General features: G+C 38.2%; 1 long non-coding RNA gene across 1 annotated transcript in view; it reads right to left on the reverse strand.

The window, feature by feature from the left end:
- LOC122138650 overlaps positions 1–24,372 on the reverse strand; it is a 93,025-nt gene that overhangs the window by 30,169 nt on the left and 38,484 nt on the right. The window contains exon 2 of the long non-coding RNA XR_006155716.1: positions 5,542–5,623. This is a non-coding gene — a long non-coding RNA (uncharacterized LOC122138650). The remainder of the gene's footprint in view (positions 1–5,541; positions 5,624–24,372) is intronic.

Consider the following 24,372-nt stretch of genomic DNA (forward strand, 5'->3'; position numbering starts at 1 on the left):
TTTGTTTCTGGACTGCCCTTGACAGGATTCATAAGATTCCCCTTTATTGCCTCATTTCCACAGTTTAATTAAATGAGGATAACAGTGCAACTACGGAAGGGAAGTACACAGCCTACATCTGTAGCTTCACACAAAACAGCTGTTTCCTCAGCGCCGTGTGTAGCCATGCCAGTTTTATGCTTTTCGTGTTGGGATTTCCAAGGAGAACATCTTAAGCATTGATTGATGCTGGGAAAAGGAACATTATTGACAGGGGAAAGTTTGAATGATTTATACACTGTCGTGAGAGGTTTATTTTTGCACATCTTCTGAGGTAAACAGTCCTTTAGACGTTTAAAAAGCAAATGTTGAAATGCTGAAGCTCGTTTCCTCGTCTGACACCCAATGTAAGTTGTGTTTAGTTTGAATCTTTAAGTGGTGCTAGAGCACCTTGAAAATGGTAGTGAAAGAGATATGTATTTAGAAGGGTGCTAATGGTGTTAGCACCTGGCTTCTTTCACAAGCTTCTTTTTGTGCTTGAAAATCGCCACCGCATTTGCTTTTATTGTCTCTTCACCCCCTGCCAATTCAAGGTATGAGCATGTGAGATGGTTCACACTTCTGAAGTAAACATAAATGCGCAATAGTGCCACAAAATCCACACAAATTCTCTAGGGAGGCAATGCTCACACACTCTCACACCTCTAACAAAGCCAAAGATGTTGATGAAATTCACACTTGCACCCCAAAGGGAGTCTGGTTTTCTATATTTAGGGAGGACAGCTATTAGACAGCTTCTAAATTATTCATCCATTTGCCTGATCCATAATCACAGATTACCAACCGAAGACAACGTCTTAATCCTGGTTTTAAAATCACGCATTTGAAATGCAAATATCTGAAAATCATCCATTTGCCTTAGATTTGTGTGCCAGCTTCATAATCCAGCAAGTCTGGACATGAGACACATCAGTCACCAACATTATTCATTCCACATTGCTATACTCGATCGAGATTCGTCATCAAACAGGGCACTTGTGTATTGTGAGGCCCTTTAGGCCACTAGAGACAAACATGTGATAGATTGAATTCAACAGCCTCTCCACACTGAGCCGGATTGGAAGTGACCAGGACAATGGATGCTCTGAAATATATTTGCTCTCATTCTCACTTAGGGTCTCATGAATAATTAAACTGTCAGAGATGGGCTTGTCTGGACTCAATCTCACTGACTGATGACATAAAGCAAGGCTTTGTCTGTCTTTTCGGATGGAGGGATGGGGTTGGGTTGTGTTCTTAGTTTTAGTTTAAAAATATCTCTAGACTTTGTCATCATTTTTGTTCAAAAGGATACAGTTTACATTTCTATCGTTTATTTATATTTCTGTTATATATAAAACATTTAAATCTTTAGTTTAATTAGGACAAACACTGAATATAATGTAGGCGGCCATATGGCCTTCTTACTCAAATCAGATATTAACCAATTAAATAAGGTGTCAGAAATGAAAGGTGTCAGATTTAGAAGAGAGAGAGAGAGAGAGAGAGAGAGAGAGAGAGAGAGAAAATCTATTTCATCATGTGCAACCCATTATAGCAAAATAACCAAATTAGTATCTTTCGTATAGAAATTAAAACTACTTCTAGGTACTTCACAATCTTATTAACATTCAATTTACATAAATCTTACACAAAAACTTCAACAAATGTGTACTGAAACCACATATGTTATGTCGTTAGTTTACATGCTCACATACAGTAGCATACTATCTATTCTCAATGATATGCGTAAGAAACTCGTGTAACAATGATTATACAACAACGTATAATGATATACGTTGAAATCAACACAGGTGCAAAGTGTCAAATTGTAAAATTATGTTCATCAATATTGCCTTCAAGGAAGAATATACTTCATGGTGATTTACCTACTAAATATATTTGATTATACTCAAAATATACATGAGCTAAATGTCTAAACAGGGTTTTTGTAATTACAGAATAGTTTTTTTTTTTTTTTTCTGTATACAATATCAGTTACGGTATAATCGTTTTCTGTATACGATTACTAATATAATCAATATACAGTGTTAACTTCACATAATAAATAAATACAACATGAAAAATTATGCTTCCACAAAGGGTTTGAGCATGCTAATATGCTAATCGCAATTAGCAATAAAACAATGTAGAACCAGTGGTCAGTTGTGTATTTTATTTTAGTTGTTTGGGAATTACGAGTAAGCTCTTACGACTCTCATTACTCCTTGTGCAAATTGCGCGCAGATGATAAGCCCCACCCCCTTCACGCAAACTCAGAGAGATTGAAGAACAAATAGTCAATCAAAAAACTTTAAAATTACAGAGCATTGAACTTTCCAGTGTCCGTAGTTAGTGTGTACAGCATGTGCAAAGCCATGAATATTTTTAATTAACGTTTTAACTCTTTCTGTTACGGTATTAAACTAAATACAAAGTTAATTACAATTTGGTCAGGGCTGCATGATGTACAAGAAGAATGTGGAAAGGAGAAAGTGTACAGCACTTCAGTTGTCCGTGTGCCGCTATATCTTGCGCATAGGCCACTATGTTACACAAATTTCTTTATCATAGGGTCCACAGTCTATGTGCACATGGATCATACACATGGTCAATGAAGTGTACGCATAAACACTCAACTGTGTACAAGATGTAACAGCAGATGGAATACGAAGCACACTGTGTACTGTTAATAGTCTTGGATCAACATCTTGGGTCAACCAATCAGATAAAGTTTAGGCTCATGCTGAGTTCCATTCAACTCAGTAGATATTTTCTTTAAAGAATAAAATAAACTTTGTGTGATATGTGGGCATATGGTACCAATCAGTAAGCTCCTGCACGGTGTGATTATTAAACCTACTGAGTAAATGTTTTCGGAGACAGGTGGGTTAAACACTAAAAATGATCCTCTATGTTTATAATCGTACACCTGCAGAACATATGCTAACATTATATAGCATTGTTTATCTTGTGCAGTTAGGATGCCAGGAGGCTTCTTTGTTGAAACACCTGCAAAGCTAACAATAGCATGCCATTCATGAGCATCCAGTAAGTGGAATGTCGGAAGTCAGACATTTTTGGAATATCCCACATCCGTTTTTAGATGGAATGCAGGAGGTGATGGAGCTTGAATTACATTCTTAACCTATCATTTCAATCTGCTTTTAGGTTAGGTAGTTATTGTCTAGGCATGGGTTATAGATAGGGTTAAAACTATGTTTGTTTGCCTGAAATGTTTTTCCGGACTAACAAAAGATTTTGACGCAGGAACACTTCGTTCTTGGCAAAACCAGGGTTTACACCCTTATCTTTATGATTGGCAAGATTATATGAACCTGAAATCTTTGTTTGAAAACGTCATTCGGTCTTCAATTTACTTAAAATCATGGCCAGCAACAGCCCCTGTTTTACACAAACCCAACTTGGAAGGTCTACAAAGCTCTAACGCAATTACTCACATTTGCACAATCAAAAGAAAGAGCCACCTGAAGCTGAATTAGGATGCTTGGGCCACTTTTAAGTGTGTGCGTATGCAAAAGGCTTAACTGGCATTGCATGGTTTGTGTTTGTGATAACTGCTGTCTAGATTAAACACGATCAGCTGACCAATCAGAAAACACGTAGAAGCAGATAAGCAGCACTGCTGATGGATGACGTGGTGATGTCATTCCACCATGACGTCATCGTATCAAACTGCCCTGCCAGAGAAACGCATGCCAATGACTAGGCATTATAGCGATGTAATCAGCTTTAGTGAGAGCCTCGCTTCAACAAAACGTGGGGGGATGACAACAGCATGAGACATCCAAGAAGATGCTTTATCACTCTCAAACAGTGTTCCCAACTGAAGCTACATCTGCAGTTTTGGCTGGCGTAAGTTCAGCAATCCTTCTTTAGTAAGTCGTCATTTAGCTTTACAGTTCTATTGAAAGTGACTTAAAGTACAATATATAGCACAAATTCATCTCTATGGAAAAACACTAAGGTTCTGCGTGCCCAGTCCTGCTCTCGGAGGGCCAACATCCTGCAGAGTTTAGCTTCAAACTGCTCCAACACACCTGCCTGCAGGACCTTGATTAGCTGGTTCAGGTGGGTTTAATTAGGGTTGGAGCTAAACTCTGCAGGATGTTGGCTGTCCAAAAGGAGGACTGGGTACTCCTGGTCTAGATTGGTCACAATGGTGGTACAAGCTTTCCGGTACAAGACCAGACCTTTAACCACTGCACCTCATGCCGTTCTCATCCCGTCCCAAGTTCTAGTTGAAGGTTCAGTAGAAGCATGTTCATCGACAGTCCAAAAGTAAGGTTGTTTTGCATTTCTGGCAACTCTTCCAACTTTTTTTCCATTTTACCCAAAGCTAGAGTCAAGTTTTTCACATTGCATCAGATAATGCTTTGAATCCATTGATTTCAAATGAGATAGGGCATCATAAAGACATAGAGTAGGGGTGCCAAATATTGATCCTAAAGGGCAAATATTCAAAAAGGGTTTAGCTCCAACACAATTGCCTGGAAGTTTCTAAGTTATCCATAAAATCTTGATTAGCTGGTTCAGGTGAATTTAACTGGGGCTTCATATAAACTCTGCTGGAAGGTGGACATCCAGGAGCAGGACTAAAAACTAAAATCTACTAAAGTATGATCTTTTGTCATGTGACCAAACACTTTTGCTGCAATGCAATTGCAGTCAGTTAATACAATTAGCAGTTCCTTCTTCATTTGAAACTGTCTCACTCTTTCCAAACCCTTAAAATGTATTGTATGCATTCCTTTCCTTCAAACACTTTCTCCAGTGTGCAAGCGCCATAAAATATGTTCTGATTGGCTGTGATTGTGTAGCGTTTTGCCTTCACCATGGACAGACAAATTACTTGTTGATGGAAACTTGAGTTGCACCTGGTTAGGAAATGGCGTAATATGCTGTTGTACCCAGCTTGAATAATAACTCAGAAAATGACAATAGCTTTAAAGTAGTAGCTTCCAACGAAACAAGGATGTCTCGATAGCACTTCCACCCCACTGTCTCACAAAATGACACTGAATTGGAATGCAGAAACAACATAGCTGCTTATTCACCCAAGCATGAGAGAACCCATCACAGCCAGCAAAGATAACATGTCTGGTCCAAACTTAGACACATTCATACGCACTCCGAGGATTGCTTTGTTCTGGAGCTCTAGTTTTTGACCCAGTGACAGGCTAGTCTCTGTGTCTCCGGGGAGCCAGGCCATGCGTTAAACAGCCTTCACACACACACACACACACCCCTCCCCACAGTCAGGTGATACTGACCCTCTGCTCACAATGTGACTTCTCTGTTCCACTCCGACAGACAGATTGAAGGAGGGACGCAAAGAAAATGACAAGTAAAAAGAAAGAAGACAGGAAACATAACCAAGAAACTGATCCCTAATCTACAAAAGGTCTAACTGATCTCATTAGGAAATTGACTTGCTCCTGTACAGACACATACAATGGAAACCCACAACAGATGGAGGAAGTATCCAAAATGTAGACTTACCTTGCTGGCTGCGCCTTTGGGCATAAACCACCACCACGGCTGCAAGCACCACACAGCAGAAGGACGTCACAATGTTGGCCATCTGCAGAGACACACACAGAGGTAGATCGTGAGGCTTCTGGCCTGCCCGAGAGAAACTGGGTGGCACCAATGCCAAGACAGCATGAGGACAGTTTCCTCATTCCCTCCCTCCCTCTCTCTCTCTCTCTCTCTCTCTCTCTCACTTGCTTGTTTTCTTTCTTTCAGTGTCTCTGCCTCCTGATTCCCCGCCCCATCTCTCTCTCTTCCCTACTTTATAGCATCTCATCAGTGGAATCAATGTCCTCAGGGACTGATATTCTCTCTGCCCAACTGGCTGCGGGATAGACAGACCTACATGAGAAATAGAAAAGACAATGCCAGACTGTTTGGATCCAGGATTGACCATCATAAAGTCCTTCACAGTCTCTCTCCATCTGGCCTTATATCTTTCTTCTTCACTCTCTCCACACACAAACTTTTTTTTTTGGATCAACGATTGCTATTTCACAGCTAGGGACAACGTTTCCTAAAATGGTTCCTGAAGTACCTCCAATTGTAGGCCCTATGTGTTTGTATGTCTTTCTTATATGACACACACATTTCGAAACCTGACAGGTAGTTTCGTTCCAAACCCACTGGTTGAGTCAATGTTGTTGGCCACTCAAACAAACAGCCAAGAAATTCCCACTACCTTGCATATATCATTGAAATATGTGTCTTTATAAATCAATTCAACTGTTTTTGTGACAGCTCTAGACTGTGAACAGCAAAACAACCTATACTTAGAAATATACTAGAAATATTCTAGGCCTGTCAATCATTTTGAGTTTTCATGGATTTTTGAGAGACATCGAGCTGACACTGCCTTTGGAGGGCACTGTTTTGGAGAGGGGCCATGTGGTTGGAGTAGGCAAAAGATTGGAAGTTTGCTGAAATCGCTTACAGAAACTTTAATAGAGCTCCAGTTTCATTTTAATGTGCCGTGTGTAATTTTTGCACCACAAGTGGCACAGAACAGAATTGCAAAAATAATTACCATTTTCAATCGAGTTTCAAAAACTCCCTTGCCTGCTGTTAGGTGCAGAATGTGTAGATGAAGTTTGGTTTTGGAAAAACTGGTGAATTGTGTTCATAATAAGATGATTAAAACCTTTCAAATCTTAGCTAATCTTAACACAGTTTGAGACGTTTGTGAGATTACTGGGAAATCTGAATCTAGGAATATCTGAGTAGACTTCCATTTAATATAATTTACATTGAGGAGAAATAATTGAGATATTAAAAGGATCCCTTTGGTGATTTTCTTTCCTATGGGAAGACTTCAGAGTAAAACATTTGAAATCCAGACCAAAAACAACACATTGTAGGGTCAGGAAGTCAATTTGTCTCCCTAAGCACACCAGAATGTAAAACATTAAAAAGAGCCCACAGTTAAAACAAACACAAAGAGAGGCATTCATCAGAGCGAGACAGGGAATATTCATAACTGGAGAATAAAAAACTTTCTTCTGGATGAATGCACACATAAAGCCACGGATGGAATACAAGCATTCGTTTTTTTGTATACTCGCTTGTTTATTTGTCTCCCATGATCCCAACAGTAGTTATTCATTAAAGTTAAACAGGAAATTACAACACGCCCCATTATCAGGATGGTTAACTTGCTAAAGGAAATGTATACACACTTTATTTATATATTTAACATTGCAATCACAACACCGTCTCACTAATTGTGGAGAACCTAGCTCGCACTTGCAGCAAAAGTTCTTGATTGTTTTTGCTGGCAAGAACGTCCTCGTCTTGGCTGGCGTTGTAGACGCAAGTGGGAGTGATGTGCATATAATATTTGCACAATAATTTTATTGATGTGGGTGTTTAATATTGTGGATATTTAGCTTTTGTCAGCTACTTATTATGTTCTGATTCATCGGTCTGCATACTTAGGTTGTCTTTTATCAACACGCTGTGTTTACCCAGCATTCGTCACTCACTAAACACAAGGTTCACATACATACAAGTGTGAAGACGAGAGAGCATACTATTTTCTTTGTTTGATCAATGTCGCGGACTAAAGTCAATATTGTACATTCTCGCTGAATAACGTCTTTGCATTTGTTTGTCTCTGTGTGTCGTTCATCTAGAATCCATCATAAACATTGCATGAGGTCATCATTTACATAGAGATAACAATAAACCCTCTGAAATCAAGCATATGTCTGGATATTACTCAAATATTGTTGCACAGCATAATAGAGGGTACAGTTGATAAATCTTTCACATTAAATTAATTCATAAATATATCCAAATTTAAAGTATTTTGAAGAGCACATTTCCATTTTTTTCAATTATCACCGCTTATAAAACTAAAGCTTCCCTCTATTCTGCTGAGATTCTTGAGTAAAGCAGAGAAATACTTTAGTCTGTTGACTGACACTTCATATTTATTCCAGCACTCAAGGAAAAAAAAAATGGACTGACAGGAGTGAAATTAAAATTGTATCTCTCTGTCAGTTCTTCAAAAATCCTCCTCTTTCTGGCGGCCATAAGTAGCATTTAGCCCATCAAACTAGAGAACAATACATTTGATATCTGACAGCTCAGGGTCCTTTTCTTAATGACATCCCATGGCACTGCAGATTTTATAATAACGCTGCTCAATGAGACCCATTTTGCTCGTCTTTATCTTCTGTCTTATTTATTTATTCATTTCTTATTTATGGCCATTGCTGCTGAATAGACGCATTTCCCTCACTGGTTAATTAAAATATATAATTCATCGTTGGTGCCGAATGATTTTTTTTGCACCCATCTCAGGTTCCTTGTGATGTCCTGTAAAATTTGCATTTAAATTGGAAAGCCTGAACTGAATACTCGCAAAGAAGGTATGAAGTATCACAAAACAGTACCAGCCAGGAAAATCCCACCACACCTTTAACTGACAGATGGACGGAAATCGCAAAGGCTTTTTATTATCTGTTTTTTTTTTTTTTTACTATCCCTTCAGAAAAATCTCTCAACTTGCCATGGCATTCTTCAATATGAATCAATGTGGCCTAAAGGATATGGAGATTGGTCTACATGTTGAATACAAATAGCACTGCCAGTGGCAGTGAACTCTAAAAAATCTTCAGTAGCATATCAATGCTTTCTAACAGCGAATGCTGTCTCCCTAGAGTTGCAAAGACGAGACATAAAGCATTAAGGTTAAATAGCTAACCATTACATGCATGCAGTTAATTTTTTTTATACCTGCACTAACACACATTACACTGGCAAATCAGTTTTTGAATCCCAATATCACAGCTGATACATGGGAAACAAAATGAAAGCATTTTTACATTTGCATCATTAAAAATAAATAAATAAAGATTTATGAATTTTATTTGAACGTACTAACCATAATGCCCTTTTTACTAATGAAGTTCAAATCAGATGCTGCGTTAAAGCATCTCTGTCTTAATCATGGTCACGACGCGAGAAAGGATTGCGAAACCAGTCTAATGACACAGCTTGAAGAATGTTAATGGCCAAATAAAAAGCTTGCCTTCAAATCATTGTGATATTCATGATGATTCCTAATTTTGCATTTCCGGCAAAATCATTCCAAATATATCATGAATATTCAGCCATAAATGTGACTGAACATCCAAAGATAAAATCTCAATCAATTTTACACAAAGGCTCCAGTCTTCTTACTGGCACACACAAACTCTGAGGTCACATCCTGTAATTAAAGTCTTGCATCCAAGACCCCTCCTGACACTAATTCCCTCCATCAATCCAGTTGTATCAGAGATCTCTCAGATTAGCACCCATGCAACAGCGCGCATGGCACCCAGCCATGCACGCATACAGCCAATAGCCCTGACATTTCAACCCGTCACATCACCCCTAATCACATGCAAAATGCAATGTCAATCCTGTCAAAGCCTGGGGGCTGTGATCCGCAGGCTGCTGTGCTGGTGTTATTTTAAAAACAGGCCAATGATCAATACTGGATCAGTGCTTTAGCACTACGCTACAACTCATCTTGTTTAGTTGGTTGGTACTTGTATTCACACTGAAAATGTGTATGGGGGAGTGTGTTTAGATGAATGTAGAAGACAGCTCTTTAAATGTACTAGTTTGTTTAAAAGTACATTAGAAATACAGTTCATACAAAGAAGTATTCTTCTGTGTTGCACATTTTTAAATCAATCAGTTCAATATCAAAAAGATATCATAGAGGGAATTTACAACTGTAATGTCTCTTAACAGGTTAAAATGTCAGATAAATTGACAGGATTAATTAATAAGATAGTTTGTATACAAAAAAAAATATAATGTGGTGTGACTCCCCAAATGCACAATATTTTGTATAAATTAATAATTCATGAAATTTTGTAAGAAAAATATAAAAATATAAAATATGTGCATGTTCACATGTATTCAAGAAATAATGAAATTATGTAGTTATTTTTTACTCATTGGTTACAACACATGACAATTTGTGGAGGTATTAAATATAAATTTGGTATAAAAAGATCACATATGGATAAATTTTCACTATTAATTAGTTTCTTATTAGCATGCATATTAATAGCATATTCTGCATGACCATATTCTACATCCCTAATCCTACTCAATACCTAAATCTGTTAATAAGTAGCAAATTAGGAGTTGTAGTTAATGCTAAATAGTGAGAACTGGACCTTAAAATAAAGTTTGACCAATATCATGTTGGTAAAAAATATATAAATATAAATAAATAAATAAATAAATTGATTTTTAAATAATAATAATAATAATAATAATAATAATAATAATAATAAATCAACATGAACACAAACAGTAAATTTCCAAGAAGTGGCATATTTACACTAGATTTTTAAATATATATTTTCCTTTTCCTAATCTTGGACACTCTTCTTTATCACTGATCAATTTACAGCATGTATGCAATGCAGTGTTCAGATATGCTGGGCCATTCTCTGTTTGCAATCTAATTACGAACCCATTGTGTTCCCCATGCCAAGTTAGCACAGCTGTATTTTAAAGCATGTGGCATAAAGAGTTTATCATGCATATGGCACCTTTAACAATTTTATGATAAAGAGTGCAGATGGACCTATGCAATGAATATTCATCTGTCAATGCCATTAAAAAAAACACTTTATGACTATATTATCCAATGTGAATACATAGGCCATCAACAGAATTGGTTTATGGGCTGTAATACAGATTGTTAGGTGTGATTTTACACTGTTTTTCTCTGCCATTACTCATCTGCATGATATGTATCAGCCCTTGTGCAAATGCAAGTAGAAATTCCCACTCCAAACAGTGTGCTGTTGGTATTTACCCACAATCCCACTTTGCAGTAAATACGTAGTTCATATTCTAAATGAGTTATTGAAGAGAGACTCGTCTAGCTGTAAACCGAGCTCTATGTAGGAGCTAAAAAAAACTCTATTTACTTTTTTTTTCCCACAAGGACCTTAAAATGCAGCACCCATGAATAGACCCTTCCTGCTTTGGGCCTGGTCCTTACCCTGGCCACCCTGTGTGCTAACCACACTGAGCCAAATGGGACATTACAGGGAGACTAAATAAGCAGTCACCCTATAGTGGAATGCACACAGGATGCTTTTACCCTCTGTAAGAGGTCTGTGTGTGTGTGTACTGACATTACTGTGTGTGTTTGCGAAGTACTAGATAAGGATAGCATTGTTTACATCATTTAACCAATGGATAAAACAAAAAAACAAGTGTTAAGATACCACCACTCAAAGATATTTTAAAGGGTGAATTAAGCATTCCGGGAAGCAAAAAGGCCAGTTTTATTAGGGATTTTGACATTACGCATTTAGACATAGAACTTTGGAAATGGTAGTCTTTCCTTTGAAGCAGCTGGACCCTGAACGACTAAAATGTACCTTGGTGGCCACCAAGTGCAATGGCTATAAAAAGAATTTTGATATCGTCAAGTGAAGTCATAAACTCCCATCTCATTTTTGGGAATGAGTAAGTTCTGCAGGCATTACTCTTGCTAATGTCTGTGGCCCCAGAATGCATCAGTCTTTAGAAAGTCTTTGCTAAGAAGGAGCAGTATGGGGTCTCTTGACAGTGACTCAGTGATCTGTGACTTGTGATGTAATTATCCTTTTTCTATCGGTTTACTGGCCTAAAGAGGACATCTGTCATGCAGAGCCCAGGCTAATGGTCTAGGACACTTTGTTTCTCCCTTTCTCCCTTCATAATCACAGACGAAGGCAGCACTTTCAATCTCCAAAGGCTTTGGGAAGATCCATGGATCACAGCTCATTATCAGCCAACTGGCTGTCCAATGAAAAAGCAGAATGCCTTCTATTGCTCCACCCGTCCTTGGTACCTCATTGTTCTGATTGGATGATATTTATGCTTAACCACATCAAAAATGGCCACAGGTGAAAAAGGTTAATTTGTCAATGTAACAAAGTCTATAAATAAAAATAACAGTGCTTGGAAGGGAAACAGATGTTTGACAGAGTCAGCCATTCAGATAGTTCGGGTTCAAAGGTTCCAGCTGGCAATTGGCAGGCGGAATGCCCTGTGGTGGTACATGGGTCTGTCTCTGCCACCTCTGTGCAAAAGCAACATCTGTTCCTCAGACAAACTACTGAAACTGAAGCCAACTGTTTATGATGCTATTGTAATGTGAGACACCGAGCAAGAAATGTGGAAAGTCACAATGTGAGGATCTCTTAAAAGAGCTTTAAAGAGAAGACGAGAAAGGCCAGGAGAAAGAAATACAGAAATAAGAGAAGGAAAAGAGAGCATCAAGAAACTGACAGGTGGTTAGCCCTGAAGCCAGGGCGTTTTTTGCCCACTCGCAAAATAATTATTTGCCTCCAAGAGTCCTTCAAACCGAAATACCACAGTGGCTCTGTCCTTCTCTGATCGTTTCTGTCCATGGGCCTGGCAGATGTCAACCGTGAAACCTCACCACTTACTCAGTTCTCAGGCAGTGTAGTTCTCTCTTTTTTTTTCTTCAGAGGACCAAAGAGGCCAGAAACTGCCAATGACTGAAATGTTAGTGTAGGTGCAATTTACAAAGAAAGATACAAACAATTGTACAGGAAGATTTTAGGTGGGAACTTAAATCCTGACAGATCAAACCCTGTTTTTGTGTCCATAATCATCAAACTTAACCCTAGTTTACATAAAAGAAGCTGTCCCCTTAAAGTTATAATTAACCCAAAAATGAAAATTACCCCATGAATTACTCACCATCAAGCAATCCTAGGTTAAAAAAAAAAAATGTCCTGGCTCTTCCAAGCTTTATAATGGCAGTGAATAGAGGTCAAAATTTCAACGCCTGTGGATCCCTATATATATATATATATATATATATATATATTTAAAATGGATGGATGGATGGATGCACTTTTTTGTGCTTCAAAATCTTGACCACTATTCACTGTCATTATAAAGCTTGGAAGAGCCAGGACAAATTTTTGTATTTGTCTGAAAGAAGAAAGTCATATACACCTAGGATTCAGGACTCAGATTTTACACTTGACATCAAATGGTGGCACAACATTATGGCTAGCAAAAGTCCAACAACCATATTTAGTGCAGCCTGGGTTGTATTTTCTTTGACCTTGCATAGTTTTTTTTTTTTTTTTTTTTTAGAGGTGTTTAAGGATGAGGGTATGTCACACAACATGGCCTCTACCTATTTTTGCATTTTCCCTCAAGGCACAGATAAACTTGCACAAAAATATAACAGAGTTTTGACCAGAAACATAACCTTTCGTGCCACTCTTTCTACCACTGTGCTCATGGGCAAATTACAGTCACTTAATACATTTAAGAATATTAGATGACTGTGTGGAAACTGTGGAGTCATCTGTACTAGGCTATACCAGAATCTGTTCGGTGAACTCTCTCCTTTCACACCTTCATGTTCACACTCCAGAGGCTGGTGTCCTACAGCTAGTTGAAACCATTGGAAATTTGCCCAGGGGCCTTGAGTGAGCTGTAAGGCAGGGCCCTGGTGAGGTGCTCCTCTCATCAGCACTCTGACAGAGTCATTAGGATTCTATTCCCAGCTTCCTTCTCCTCTCAGTGCTCATTAGCCATACAATCAATTAAAGGCAGTCCACACTCACATCATCTTTCCTTGCCAGATACCTAAATTACAAATGTGGGAGAATATTCCACTGAGGTGGTTGGTCACTTTCCCGTACTCTGAAAAAGTTTGAGCTTTGTGAGATAAAGAAAGGGTGAGCGGATCAAATATAAGAAGGACGATTTGTTTTGAGATGAAAAGTCTTTGCCTCAGACATCACGCCCACAAACCACTGGCTGAACGTCTGATGCATATGCTATACAAAATTGGAAAAACTTCAGGGGTTTCAAAGTCCTCATCTGATTGGTTGAAATATTTTCAGGAGACGTCCTTTAACATTCCAACTGGAAAGAAAGATGCCATGATGTCAAACCCCCTCATGGAAGAAAAAAAAAGCGTTCATGTTTACAACTGTGATGATGAGCACTTATCAGGATCAACTAGATCTGGTGGATTTTTCAAAAGTATGTGAAATAGGTAAAGTTAACAGCATAGACTCTGTAAAGTGGGTTTTACACACTGGTCTGTTATTGTGGGAACATTTTGATGCGGCACAAACAAAACGTGATTGGTTGCTGTACCTGTCAGTCACATGACCTCTTGGGCGGGACTTGGTCATTCAAAGCAGCCAAGGTTCCCAGCCCTCCTGCTGTGAGTCTAAAGGTCTGGCTACTTGAGACTAGTTCTGACTAAAATTTGATGAAGTTCATTAAAACCGTTAATATACTTGGTCAAATGATACCTCAGATAAACACCATGACCAAAATGATGTGCTTGATGTGTACTTACAGTCTCATGGCCAAAATATGCCAATTGGGAAACCCAGTGATCTTCATGACCTCATGGACACATGCTAAAAAGCCATTTGATTGTGTTCATGGGGTTATAAAGAGCACCGGGTGTCCAAATTGGCAATTTGTGGTTCAGAAAGGTGCCTAGTGGGTGTCTTGGTTGATGCACCCACAATGTGCTCTTTTGTGAAGATTGCATTGATTCATGGTGGTACCCAACAGTCTATGCAACATTACGTCATTCCAGTGTGGAGTCAAATGAGGACTGCATGAGCCGTGGTCACCATTTAGAACAGAGGCAAAGTCTGCTGATGTGAAATAATCATTCCAGTGTGGTAATTTTTTTTCAAGCCACTGTGTATGGGACACAGTAATAGAACAATGTCTTCTACCATAGGTGCCATTTGGAGTTTCATTTCGGTTTTCATTTTCGCAGAGACCCGAAATCACAAACAACATCCTCCTAATTCAATGCAATTACACCACCAACCTGGAAATCGGTGTGTGTGCACTTTTCGCTCTGACAGAGTCCATCGATTTGTGCTGACAGAGACAGACAACTCTCTTGCATCACTGAGTGCAACTGCTGTGGGTCTTTTCACCTTGATGGGCAACTCCTGACTCAACATCACAAAGATATTCATCAGCAACCTCTTTGCTGTGCTGGATGGTACAGTAGAGTGAACTGCCATCAATGAAACTGTTGGTCTAATGAACAATGGGTCTGAAGCATGCTAGAAAGACAGGAGGCCATAGTGCAGGCATATTCTGAAAGTAAAGGCCACTTTGGCTCAAAGGAACCTTAAATTTGGTCACTGGCACATATTAAAAGTTGATTCAATAGACACTGACAGTTCTTCCTCTGAGAAAAAGAGACCCAGATCATGTCTCACAGTCCGCCCGCCCCTTTGACTCAGTCATGCTGCATATTAACCACCCTCTTTTTGAGTACAAAACTTTCCCAAGTGACAGGTGTTTGACTTAGTAAGCCCACTCCAGCAGAGCGCCGGCTCACCAGAGTGCAATTGACAATTACATTTCACACATATTGGAGAAAGCCTGTCTAAAAAACGTAGAATTAGGTTATTGATCCACTGACTCTTATTGTCACTGCTCTCAAAGTCAAGCCGATGGTGTAGTCTCCCATTCATTAACAACCATATCGTGGAATGGTAAACCATGACCAAATTCCGAAATGACGACATGCATCAGTAAATAAGTGAGAGATCATTAAAATGGATATTTTCACCACAAAGCATTGTTGGCTTTGGGGGAGTTTCAGGCCACTTCTGTGATCACGTTCTGCCACGTATATGATGACTGAACTTAGACAAGGCAGCTGGCATGTTTGCATTCAACCCAGAGGGATGCAACTCAGCAAAATCTATAATTGCTAATAGCATGCTAATAGGGAGGGATAATGGAGTTTATTTCTGGGGCTGCTTTTGTGCATCTATTGACTACATTCGGCAGGGATAGCCATGCTAGCTAATCCTTACACCACCTCTCCTCAGTCGCCTTCAGTCTGTAGACTAATAAATAATGAGCTTCAGTGAGTTATTGATCTCTCTCGCTCTCTCATGTTACTCAGAAAGGTCTTTTTTAGAATAAGAAAATTAGAGGGAGCGAAAGCTGCTAGCATTTCAAACAGAAAGGATATTAGCATTTTGATGGTTTGAGGTGAGGATTAGTTCTTTCTTTAAGAGAAATCCAAAAGACATAGATTAGGTATCGCTTATATCATTCGCTGTGAAAGACGGACGCATGTTCGATGCACACAATAACTCAGGTCTGAATAATGCTTTTTAAATGTCTTTTTTGATGCAATTACCATCCATGCGGAAATGACATTGATTACAAGGTATGTAAATATTATAATAACCGAACAGCTCTGTTATATTTGTTTACCCTGATTGTCTAACATTTCAGCCATTACTGACAGAGAGCCAAGAATATCTGAATAACCCTTTTCCCCTCGTTCTTCCTGTTTGGTCAGTAATAAACACCACACACAAGCAGAGCCGCTGCTGTCATGTTGAGCAAAATCAGCTCACAGTGCATTAGCTGCTCTATCGGAGAGAGTATTGATCCCTCCGAACATGGTTTACAGCTTCAGAGAGAGGAAGAGGGGAGGGAGGAAGAGGGAATGCATGCATTTTGCTTCATATCTTGGCTTAAAGCCGATGACTCGGCTTGGCTGTATTGCATAACTATAAACATTTATTTATAAAGAGAATTGCAATTTCTGTAAGTGCCGAGCTACAAAGCAAACGGAGTGTTTTTATTTGATTGGCTGTTTATACTTTGTGGTCTTTTATGATAACCACACTTTTTTTTTTTTCAGGTAACTTAAAATATTGCCTTGGATTAAAAAAAAATATTAAAACTAATAAATGCATTTTATTTGAGTACAAATATTGCTTTTACATTACATTTAGTTACTGCAAGTCATAACAAGGGTCCGATCAAGTGCAAATAGCTCTTTAAGGCAATGACTTCACATATGTTCACACCCTTTTTAGTGGAAGTATTGATACAATACAAACTAAAACTGAAGTGTGATGGAAGTAAGGAAACCATAGTTTCTATTTTATAAGGCTGGAATGTTTTTATCAAGGCCTGGAATGTAAGGTGTGCTCGCTGAACTCAAACATGGATCGAATGCTCCTGTCATGTGGATTCTGGATTGTTCCAAAGGTGTAAGCTTAGGGAATAGAGAGAGAGAGAGAGAGAGAGAGAGAGAGAGAGAGAGAGAGAGAGAGAGAGAGAGAGAGAGGTGAGCACAGGTCTTTCACCCTGACTTTCATTGTATCTTTGCCTGTTGAGACTAGTAACATTTGCACACTGAGTTTGGTCTGGGAGGAAATGTTAGCATTTTGAGTCCTGGTGTGACTTTGATCGATGCCAAATGGAGGGGAAATAATCGTTCAAAGATTCAACAAAGGAAATATGATGTTTTTGTGCTTTTTTTCTCTGCTCTCTCATGAGGACATTGTGCTGAAATGCACATTATTCCCATGCATGCATTCAGCATGGAGCAAGCAATTTACTTAAAGGGATATTTTAATTTTGGGATAGAGTATCCCTTTAAGTAATGTGACAAATTTCCTAGTGCAACAGAGAATTCAAAGAGTGCAAAGGAGGTTGGGGCTTGATTTTATCCATGGGCAGATGATTGGATCTTTTTTTTTTTTTTTTCTCTCCTTAGAAACAGTTGGACCTAATGAAAGTGTTACTAAAGCTTAAGCTAAAAATAAAATGATATTTAAATAATATTATGTAAAATTTGTGTATTAACAAAGCAAAAAGAGGTTGTTTCTGCATTCATGTTGACTATGTCTATGTTGCTAACTATAGAGCTATCTTGACAAAATGCATACAGGATGCACAAACTTGCTAAAGCTAGTCTATTAAAATCATTGATGTTTGATGCATGAGTGCACACTGTATATGGTCAGGTCACCTCCAAGTTGGTTCATTCTGAAAAATTGTTGTGGGGTAATTGAGAACAATGCTATGAATAATAAATCGATTCGCCGTAGCAATCGTGGCAGTGGTCTGTTTATCAAAAAGGATGCTTTCCCCCTCCTTAAAATGTCTGGATTTAATATCTCTTTAATAACACTAGAAACTAAATCAGTGACAGATCATATATTATGCCAAACAAAAAACAAAAAGCCATTACAGAGGGAGAAGAAGATTCTTTAAGAGGGATTTGTGGGTAATTCAGTCCTTAATTACTCTTTCACCGACATCCTGAGGGACGTTGGGCAAAGAATGACATCACTTTCAACACAGGTAGATCTATCTACGACATTAAGTTTTAACCACACATCTCTCACGCAGAGTAGATTGAACTTGGCTCAGATGTAAGCCTAAATGATGAGGAATTTAAATGACATTTTAATCAATCTGAGATTAATCTGTCCCTGTTCTATTTACTCAGCGGTATTCCATAATGCACTACGGAAGATTAGCATACAACTCATTAAGCAGCCAAATGAGTCATTTTTCTATATAACAACTAATGTACAGTCTAATTATGCAAAAAAAAAAAAAAAAAAAAATACATTTTAATTCTCAGTTGTTGCTTTCCAAAATGATATTTGATGAATGACAAGGGAAATTCTCGCTTGTGTGATCTGTGAGTGGATTATAAAGGTGGAACCGTCAACTTTCCTCTGTGCATTTAGAATAAAGGCAGGCGAAGCCAATCGCGATCCAGATTTCATGGCGGCTTTTCAAGGATTAGACAGCAAGCCCCTGTCTTTTGCATCCCTGCCTTTCAGACAAACGAAGCCCTTGATCTTTTTTCAGATCATGTCGCGCACCATTCATCATTCTGACAAGTTTTAGAGAAAGGTCTCCACTTGCAAAGTTTCTTTTGTTAAATGGAAGATTATATTGGAGCAGACACAATAATGGCCTTTACTATGTACACCAAATTAAGACCCTGTGAGCTGAAGATGTCTGCCTGTCAAAAATGCTAAATGATTTTCTGCTATTGGCACATGAGTCATTTTCTAATTCGTACAAATCAGTTCAATGTGCCGCAACGGTACGCTTTGCATGAATGAAACTTGCCTCGAAATAGCCTGATTGTTTATAAGATGGTTTTTGGTTTAAAGTCAACATGAAATGCTGTTTGCAGCCCATTTTAACTGAGGGAAATCAAGGCATGAAATGGGACAAATGTAGGGCGGGATGACCAGAATGGAGCCAGATGGTTGGAGGAAAGAGGTTGAAAAGCAAGAGAGATTCACAATATCATCCAAAAAGTGATGCAATAATAATCTTTGATGAAAGATTATGCAGAATTGTAGTTAAAATAATGTGCCACAATAAATTAATTATCCAAGAACCAAGAACGTGCATTAAGGAAGTAAACAATTGTGAAAAAAGAACTGTAATTGTATTGATTGTGCAAATGTAGTGCACTGCAAACATTAAAACTATTAAGATTTTCTAATTATACAGTGTACATGCAGATAATATAATATTCAATATGGAATATGAAAGAGAGACACTTTCGTGACTTTTTATAAACTCACTTAAGTATAATTTTAAATCACATATAAGGTACTTGATTATAATTTTACCTGTGCTGTAATATTTGATGTTGAATATTAGTATTCAAAAAAAACATTTTTTTTTTAATATTGATATTTTAAATGTGTGATTTGCAATAGACCATAACTGTTTGTCAGTACATTTAACAGGATACTTTAACTACATTTCAAATGCAATACAGTACATTAAGTATTATATTAAAATATATATAGATATATATATATATATAATATATATATAAACCCTATGTACTTAATATATTAATAAAAAGTGACCCTATGTACTTAAGTGAAAAAAAAGAAAAACAAAATACCTCTTTAGTTTTACTAATTGCATTTACATTTTTAATACAATAACATGCAATTAAGTGTCTGATAGCAATACATTAATTTAAACTTAATATTATTTTACAGTATTTTTATAATAAGTACTCATTTTAGAAGTATGCTAAAGTGTAGAGGATTAGATGCAAAATCATGCTAAATGTGTATTTTTAAGCAAGTTTTTCAAACAGCATGCACATTCCCATCAAATAAATAACCCTGAATGCGACCCAGTAAAGTTTCTTATAGCTGTGCCTTGGTAAATGCATGTCCCTTTGTTGCATTATTAAATAACCCTATGAGTTATGACCTTTACTCTCACATGGGGCTTGGTTTACACTCAGGCATATTAGAGGACAGCCCATGGGTGATATGAGACCCGCAATACATGGAGAGCATCATCAATAAAAACAGTAAGGGAGGCAACTGCTGCCAAGACAGCACTCAGAGAGACTGAGGCTAAATCCGGTCTCATATTATCATTACACATCCCAGGCACGGATGAAAGGGAACCCTCCTTTAAATGGGAGTGAGATGGATCCTTCGGCATAAAGGACCACTTGGGACCAGAGACAAGGAAAGCAATTACAGGTTTACAGCGCTGATATTCTGCAAGTCATTCTAAGTTAATGCTGGGGAGGGAGAAAAGATGAGGTGAGGGAAGATGACCTGCGACGGAAGGTACTGTAGCATTTGACGGGGGAGCACGAGAAACGTGTTTACAGCCACACTGGACCATGCTTTCTAGATTTACAAAACAACCAAAGCGCCGCTGTGGCTAGACAGCTCTTTCCCAGCCCTAGCGAAATGGTAGGCGTTAAATAAATGTATGCAACAAAGGCGCATGGGAAGCAGTGGATTAAAGACATGGGGGACTTGTATTAATATAAGACGTGAACGGCCCACAAACTTCAGTCGGGACTAGCAGTCTGGAACAATAACTGCAGGGGATTAACTGCAAAAAAGGCCTTCGGAAGGAAACAGTTTGACCAAACTAATTAAGTTAAAAGTATGGGGGCAATAAATAAATTACTCGATTGAGAGTCATTCAACCAATTTGAGTGTGGAATACATGGGGTGTTCTTGAAAAGCAATGCGATTTGCCTAAAAGAAAATAAAAAAGAGAGAGCGGGAGAGAGAGAGGGAGCGAAAGAGAGAGAGATTGCTTTAAAAATGTCAAGGTTGAAGATTGCAGTCTGAAAAGAGAGAGAGGGAACTGATATTTCATGCTAAAGCCAACAAACCCAATCCCCATTATTCTAGCAAGCAGAATAAAAATGTTTTATAATATGGCAAAGACAATCTAGTTGAGAGATATATTGGCTTTTGTACACTAAAATTGTCTCTTTTTTTTAAGAAAGAGAGAATATAGGAAATATATATGCATTTGTGCATTTTGGGGGAGTTAACTTTTAACCTTTTTTTTTTTTTTTATTACTTCACATAATTGACCGATATTCTATACAATCATTGTCCCATAAGGTGTGCAAAACTCTGGCATGTGTAGCTGTATTGAGCTCTCCGCTTCTGCTTTTCAAAAAAAAAAAAAAAAAAATATCACCTATTATTCAGTGTTTTATGTAGAGCATCATTAGCTAATATGCTATATTTATCTTCCCGTGTCCCTGAAAGCTTGTTACATGCAGTGGCAGCGCTAGGGTTGGGCTTGTCGGGGCCATAGCCCCATCAGAAACTTGCTTAGCCCCGGCACAGCCCGGCTATAATATCTCTGACTATCGTCGACACGATATAACGCATCTCAGCACGGGGAAGTTATTGCGGGGCCCCACTGCGTGCCCATCCGCTATGCCACTGTGTGTAAATAGTTATGGTTAATAGTTAAATAGTATGGAAATAATGTCAGCACTTTATCTATTGTAAAAATGGTTAGAATTTACCATGTTTTCCTGCCAGTTGTCATTGAGAGTGACTGACACCAATTTTTGATGGTCAAAAAAATTACTAAATAGATAGTGTAAAAGTAAAATAAAACAATGAAAAATGAAAAAATGAAAAAAAAAAAAAAAAAAAACTACTTGCTCTCTTTTCTATGTGCGTTCATATTGTATTATTTGTAAATGTCATATTTGGCATTAGAATTGATATTATTAATAACTGGCATATGGTAAGTTTAATACCACAGGAAAAATAAATAAATAAATACATAAATAAAAACTTCAAAATGTGCCTTTTTCGAAGCTGCTGTATATAAAAAACACAAGATGACTGAATTTGCAAGCTATTTAGATAGCTGAAGCTTATAGATGTTCATTACTTTCACTCAATTTAATTAGTTTTTTTTTTAGCACCCCCTCTGAACTGTTAAGCCTCTCCTTAGCACCCCCAACAAAAAAATCCTGGAGCCGCCACTGGTTACATGAGGTCATTATAACATTCCAAGTAATGGCATTCATTTCTTTATCCATTAAAACAAAATATTCTCCATTTATTTGTATGTTTTGGTTCAGTTATCTTCTTTGGTTTCACTAAATGCTATGGGAAATTGTATCAAAACCACAACAACACACACTGAGCCCAGATGTCTTCTAATGTATTATTTCTGGCAACCAGAGGCCATGTTCTGCAGTTTAATCTGGGGTCATTTGAGATATCACTGTAGAAAAGGAGTAAAAAATACTTTGTCAAATGAGACAAAATGACTTTTCCTTGAGCATTGTCTTCACGCTCTGTCAGAGAGGCGAATCAAATCACAAGCCAGATGAAACCTGCTCATGCGTTTGCACTGATGCCTATTTGAGCTCTGCTTAGATAATTAGCCAACTTAACAGCACAATAGTGCATTAGCATCTACCACCACATAATAACCAAGACAACCTGACTGTAACACTTATTAACACTGCCTCAAGTCATTATCATAAGAAAAAAAGTAAAATTTCTGCAATTAAAAGTGACCACACACCACCTGCATATGTAGAAGCTAAATATTTGTCCTTGTGACTCAAAAGTAGACGATTCAAACTACAGAAGGATCAATCAGTGGATCGCCATGATGTCCTTGATACTTTACCTCAGGTCGCTCCTGAGGGACTGTCCCTTTGCTACTGTAAATAATAAGTATTTATTTGGTTAAATACATCAGCTGAATATGCCTTAGGGAAAGAAATTAACTATAAAATTTTCAGTAAATTCCAATAAAATTATATTTGTGTTAGTGATAGGTATTTATTTTGAAATTTTCAGTAAATTCCAATAGACCCATACTAGAATTTTGCTCAGTCCGAAATTCCAGAGCATTGAACACACACACACACTGTGAGCAACACCCGGAGCAGTGGGCAGCCATTTATACGCCCCGGGAGCAGTGGGGGTTTCGATGCCTTGCTCAAGGGCACCTAAGTCGTGGATGTATTTTAGTACTTAAGGTGGAAACACCAGATGTGTGTGTGTGTGTGTGTGTGTGCATGTGCGTGTGCGTGTGCGTGTGTGTGTGTGTGTGCCATATTGGATATAACCAAAAGTCAAGACTGAGTCAGGGTCAACAAATTGAGTAACTGTTTAATTCATTGGATAAGACTGATTTGCTTCAGACAGATTAGATTGAGAGTCATTTATTAAAATGAATCTGCTAGTCAGTCGGACTCTACTGGTCACTGCGAGACCAGATAGATCACTGCAACAGAAACATGTCTATTCGTTGTCTCTGCATTATTTCACGGCAGCCAGTCTTTCTCTCTCATCACATTCAAGTACAACTCAGTTAAAACATTTATTTTAATGGTGGAAAAATGCAGATGTTCAAGAACCGGTTAACCTGTTCTCAATTCCCAAACCTTCAAATTACTAAATATATATATCTTAGCTGATAGTGACGATGGTACACTTCACACAAGATATACATCTACTGGGATGAAAACAACTTACAGTCCTGGCATCGCTCATCTCCTGTACTTTGCTCCATGAGCCCATGCATCTGGACTGCCATTGTATCAACACACAGTCTTGACCATTCAACAGCCATCTGGAGCTTTCGCCTAAGTCTAATAGACACGCTCATTAGGAAGTAATGTCACAGAGAACATTCTGGAAAGGAGAGCCATGGATCCAATGGCAGCGCCGAGTTTGGCAGGAAACAGGCAGCCGTCCATTCGTCCCCCATGACAGAGAAATCCACAAGCAACCCATCTGGACTAAACTATTCCGATGTGCAGCGATAGCCTTCAGATCATTCATTCGTTTAACCACCATAATTTGCTTGCTTGTTAAAATGTATTGGGATATTTTACGGTGCAGAGATAATGCAGAATATTCCACAACAATTGCCTGAGTTGAATTGGAAATTGGCAAGGCGCACCTGGCATGCGTGACATGGCAATCGACACATTAACCCTGAATTATGCAATGGGATGCACAGTATATTTGCAGATATAAACAGGCACATGCATGCAGCTGGCACGAATTAAGAGGAAACAACATATGCAAGGTTTCTGAGAATAAGAATTACTCTAGAATAGAACAGAGCACTCAGCCCTTACGACAAACTTGAAAGTAAGGCTGATGAAACGCGCACAAGACC

The sequence above is a fragment of the Cyprinus carpio genome, chromosome B10 (genome assembly GCF_018340385.1).
Source record: "Cyprinus carpio isolate SPL01 chromosome B10, ASM1834038v1, whole genome shotgun sequence".
NCBI lineage: Eukaryota > Metazoa > Chordata > Actinopteri > Cypriniformes > Cyprinidae > Cyprinus > Cyprinus carpio.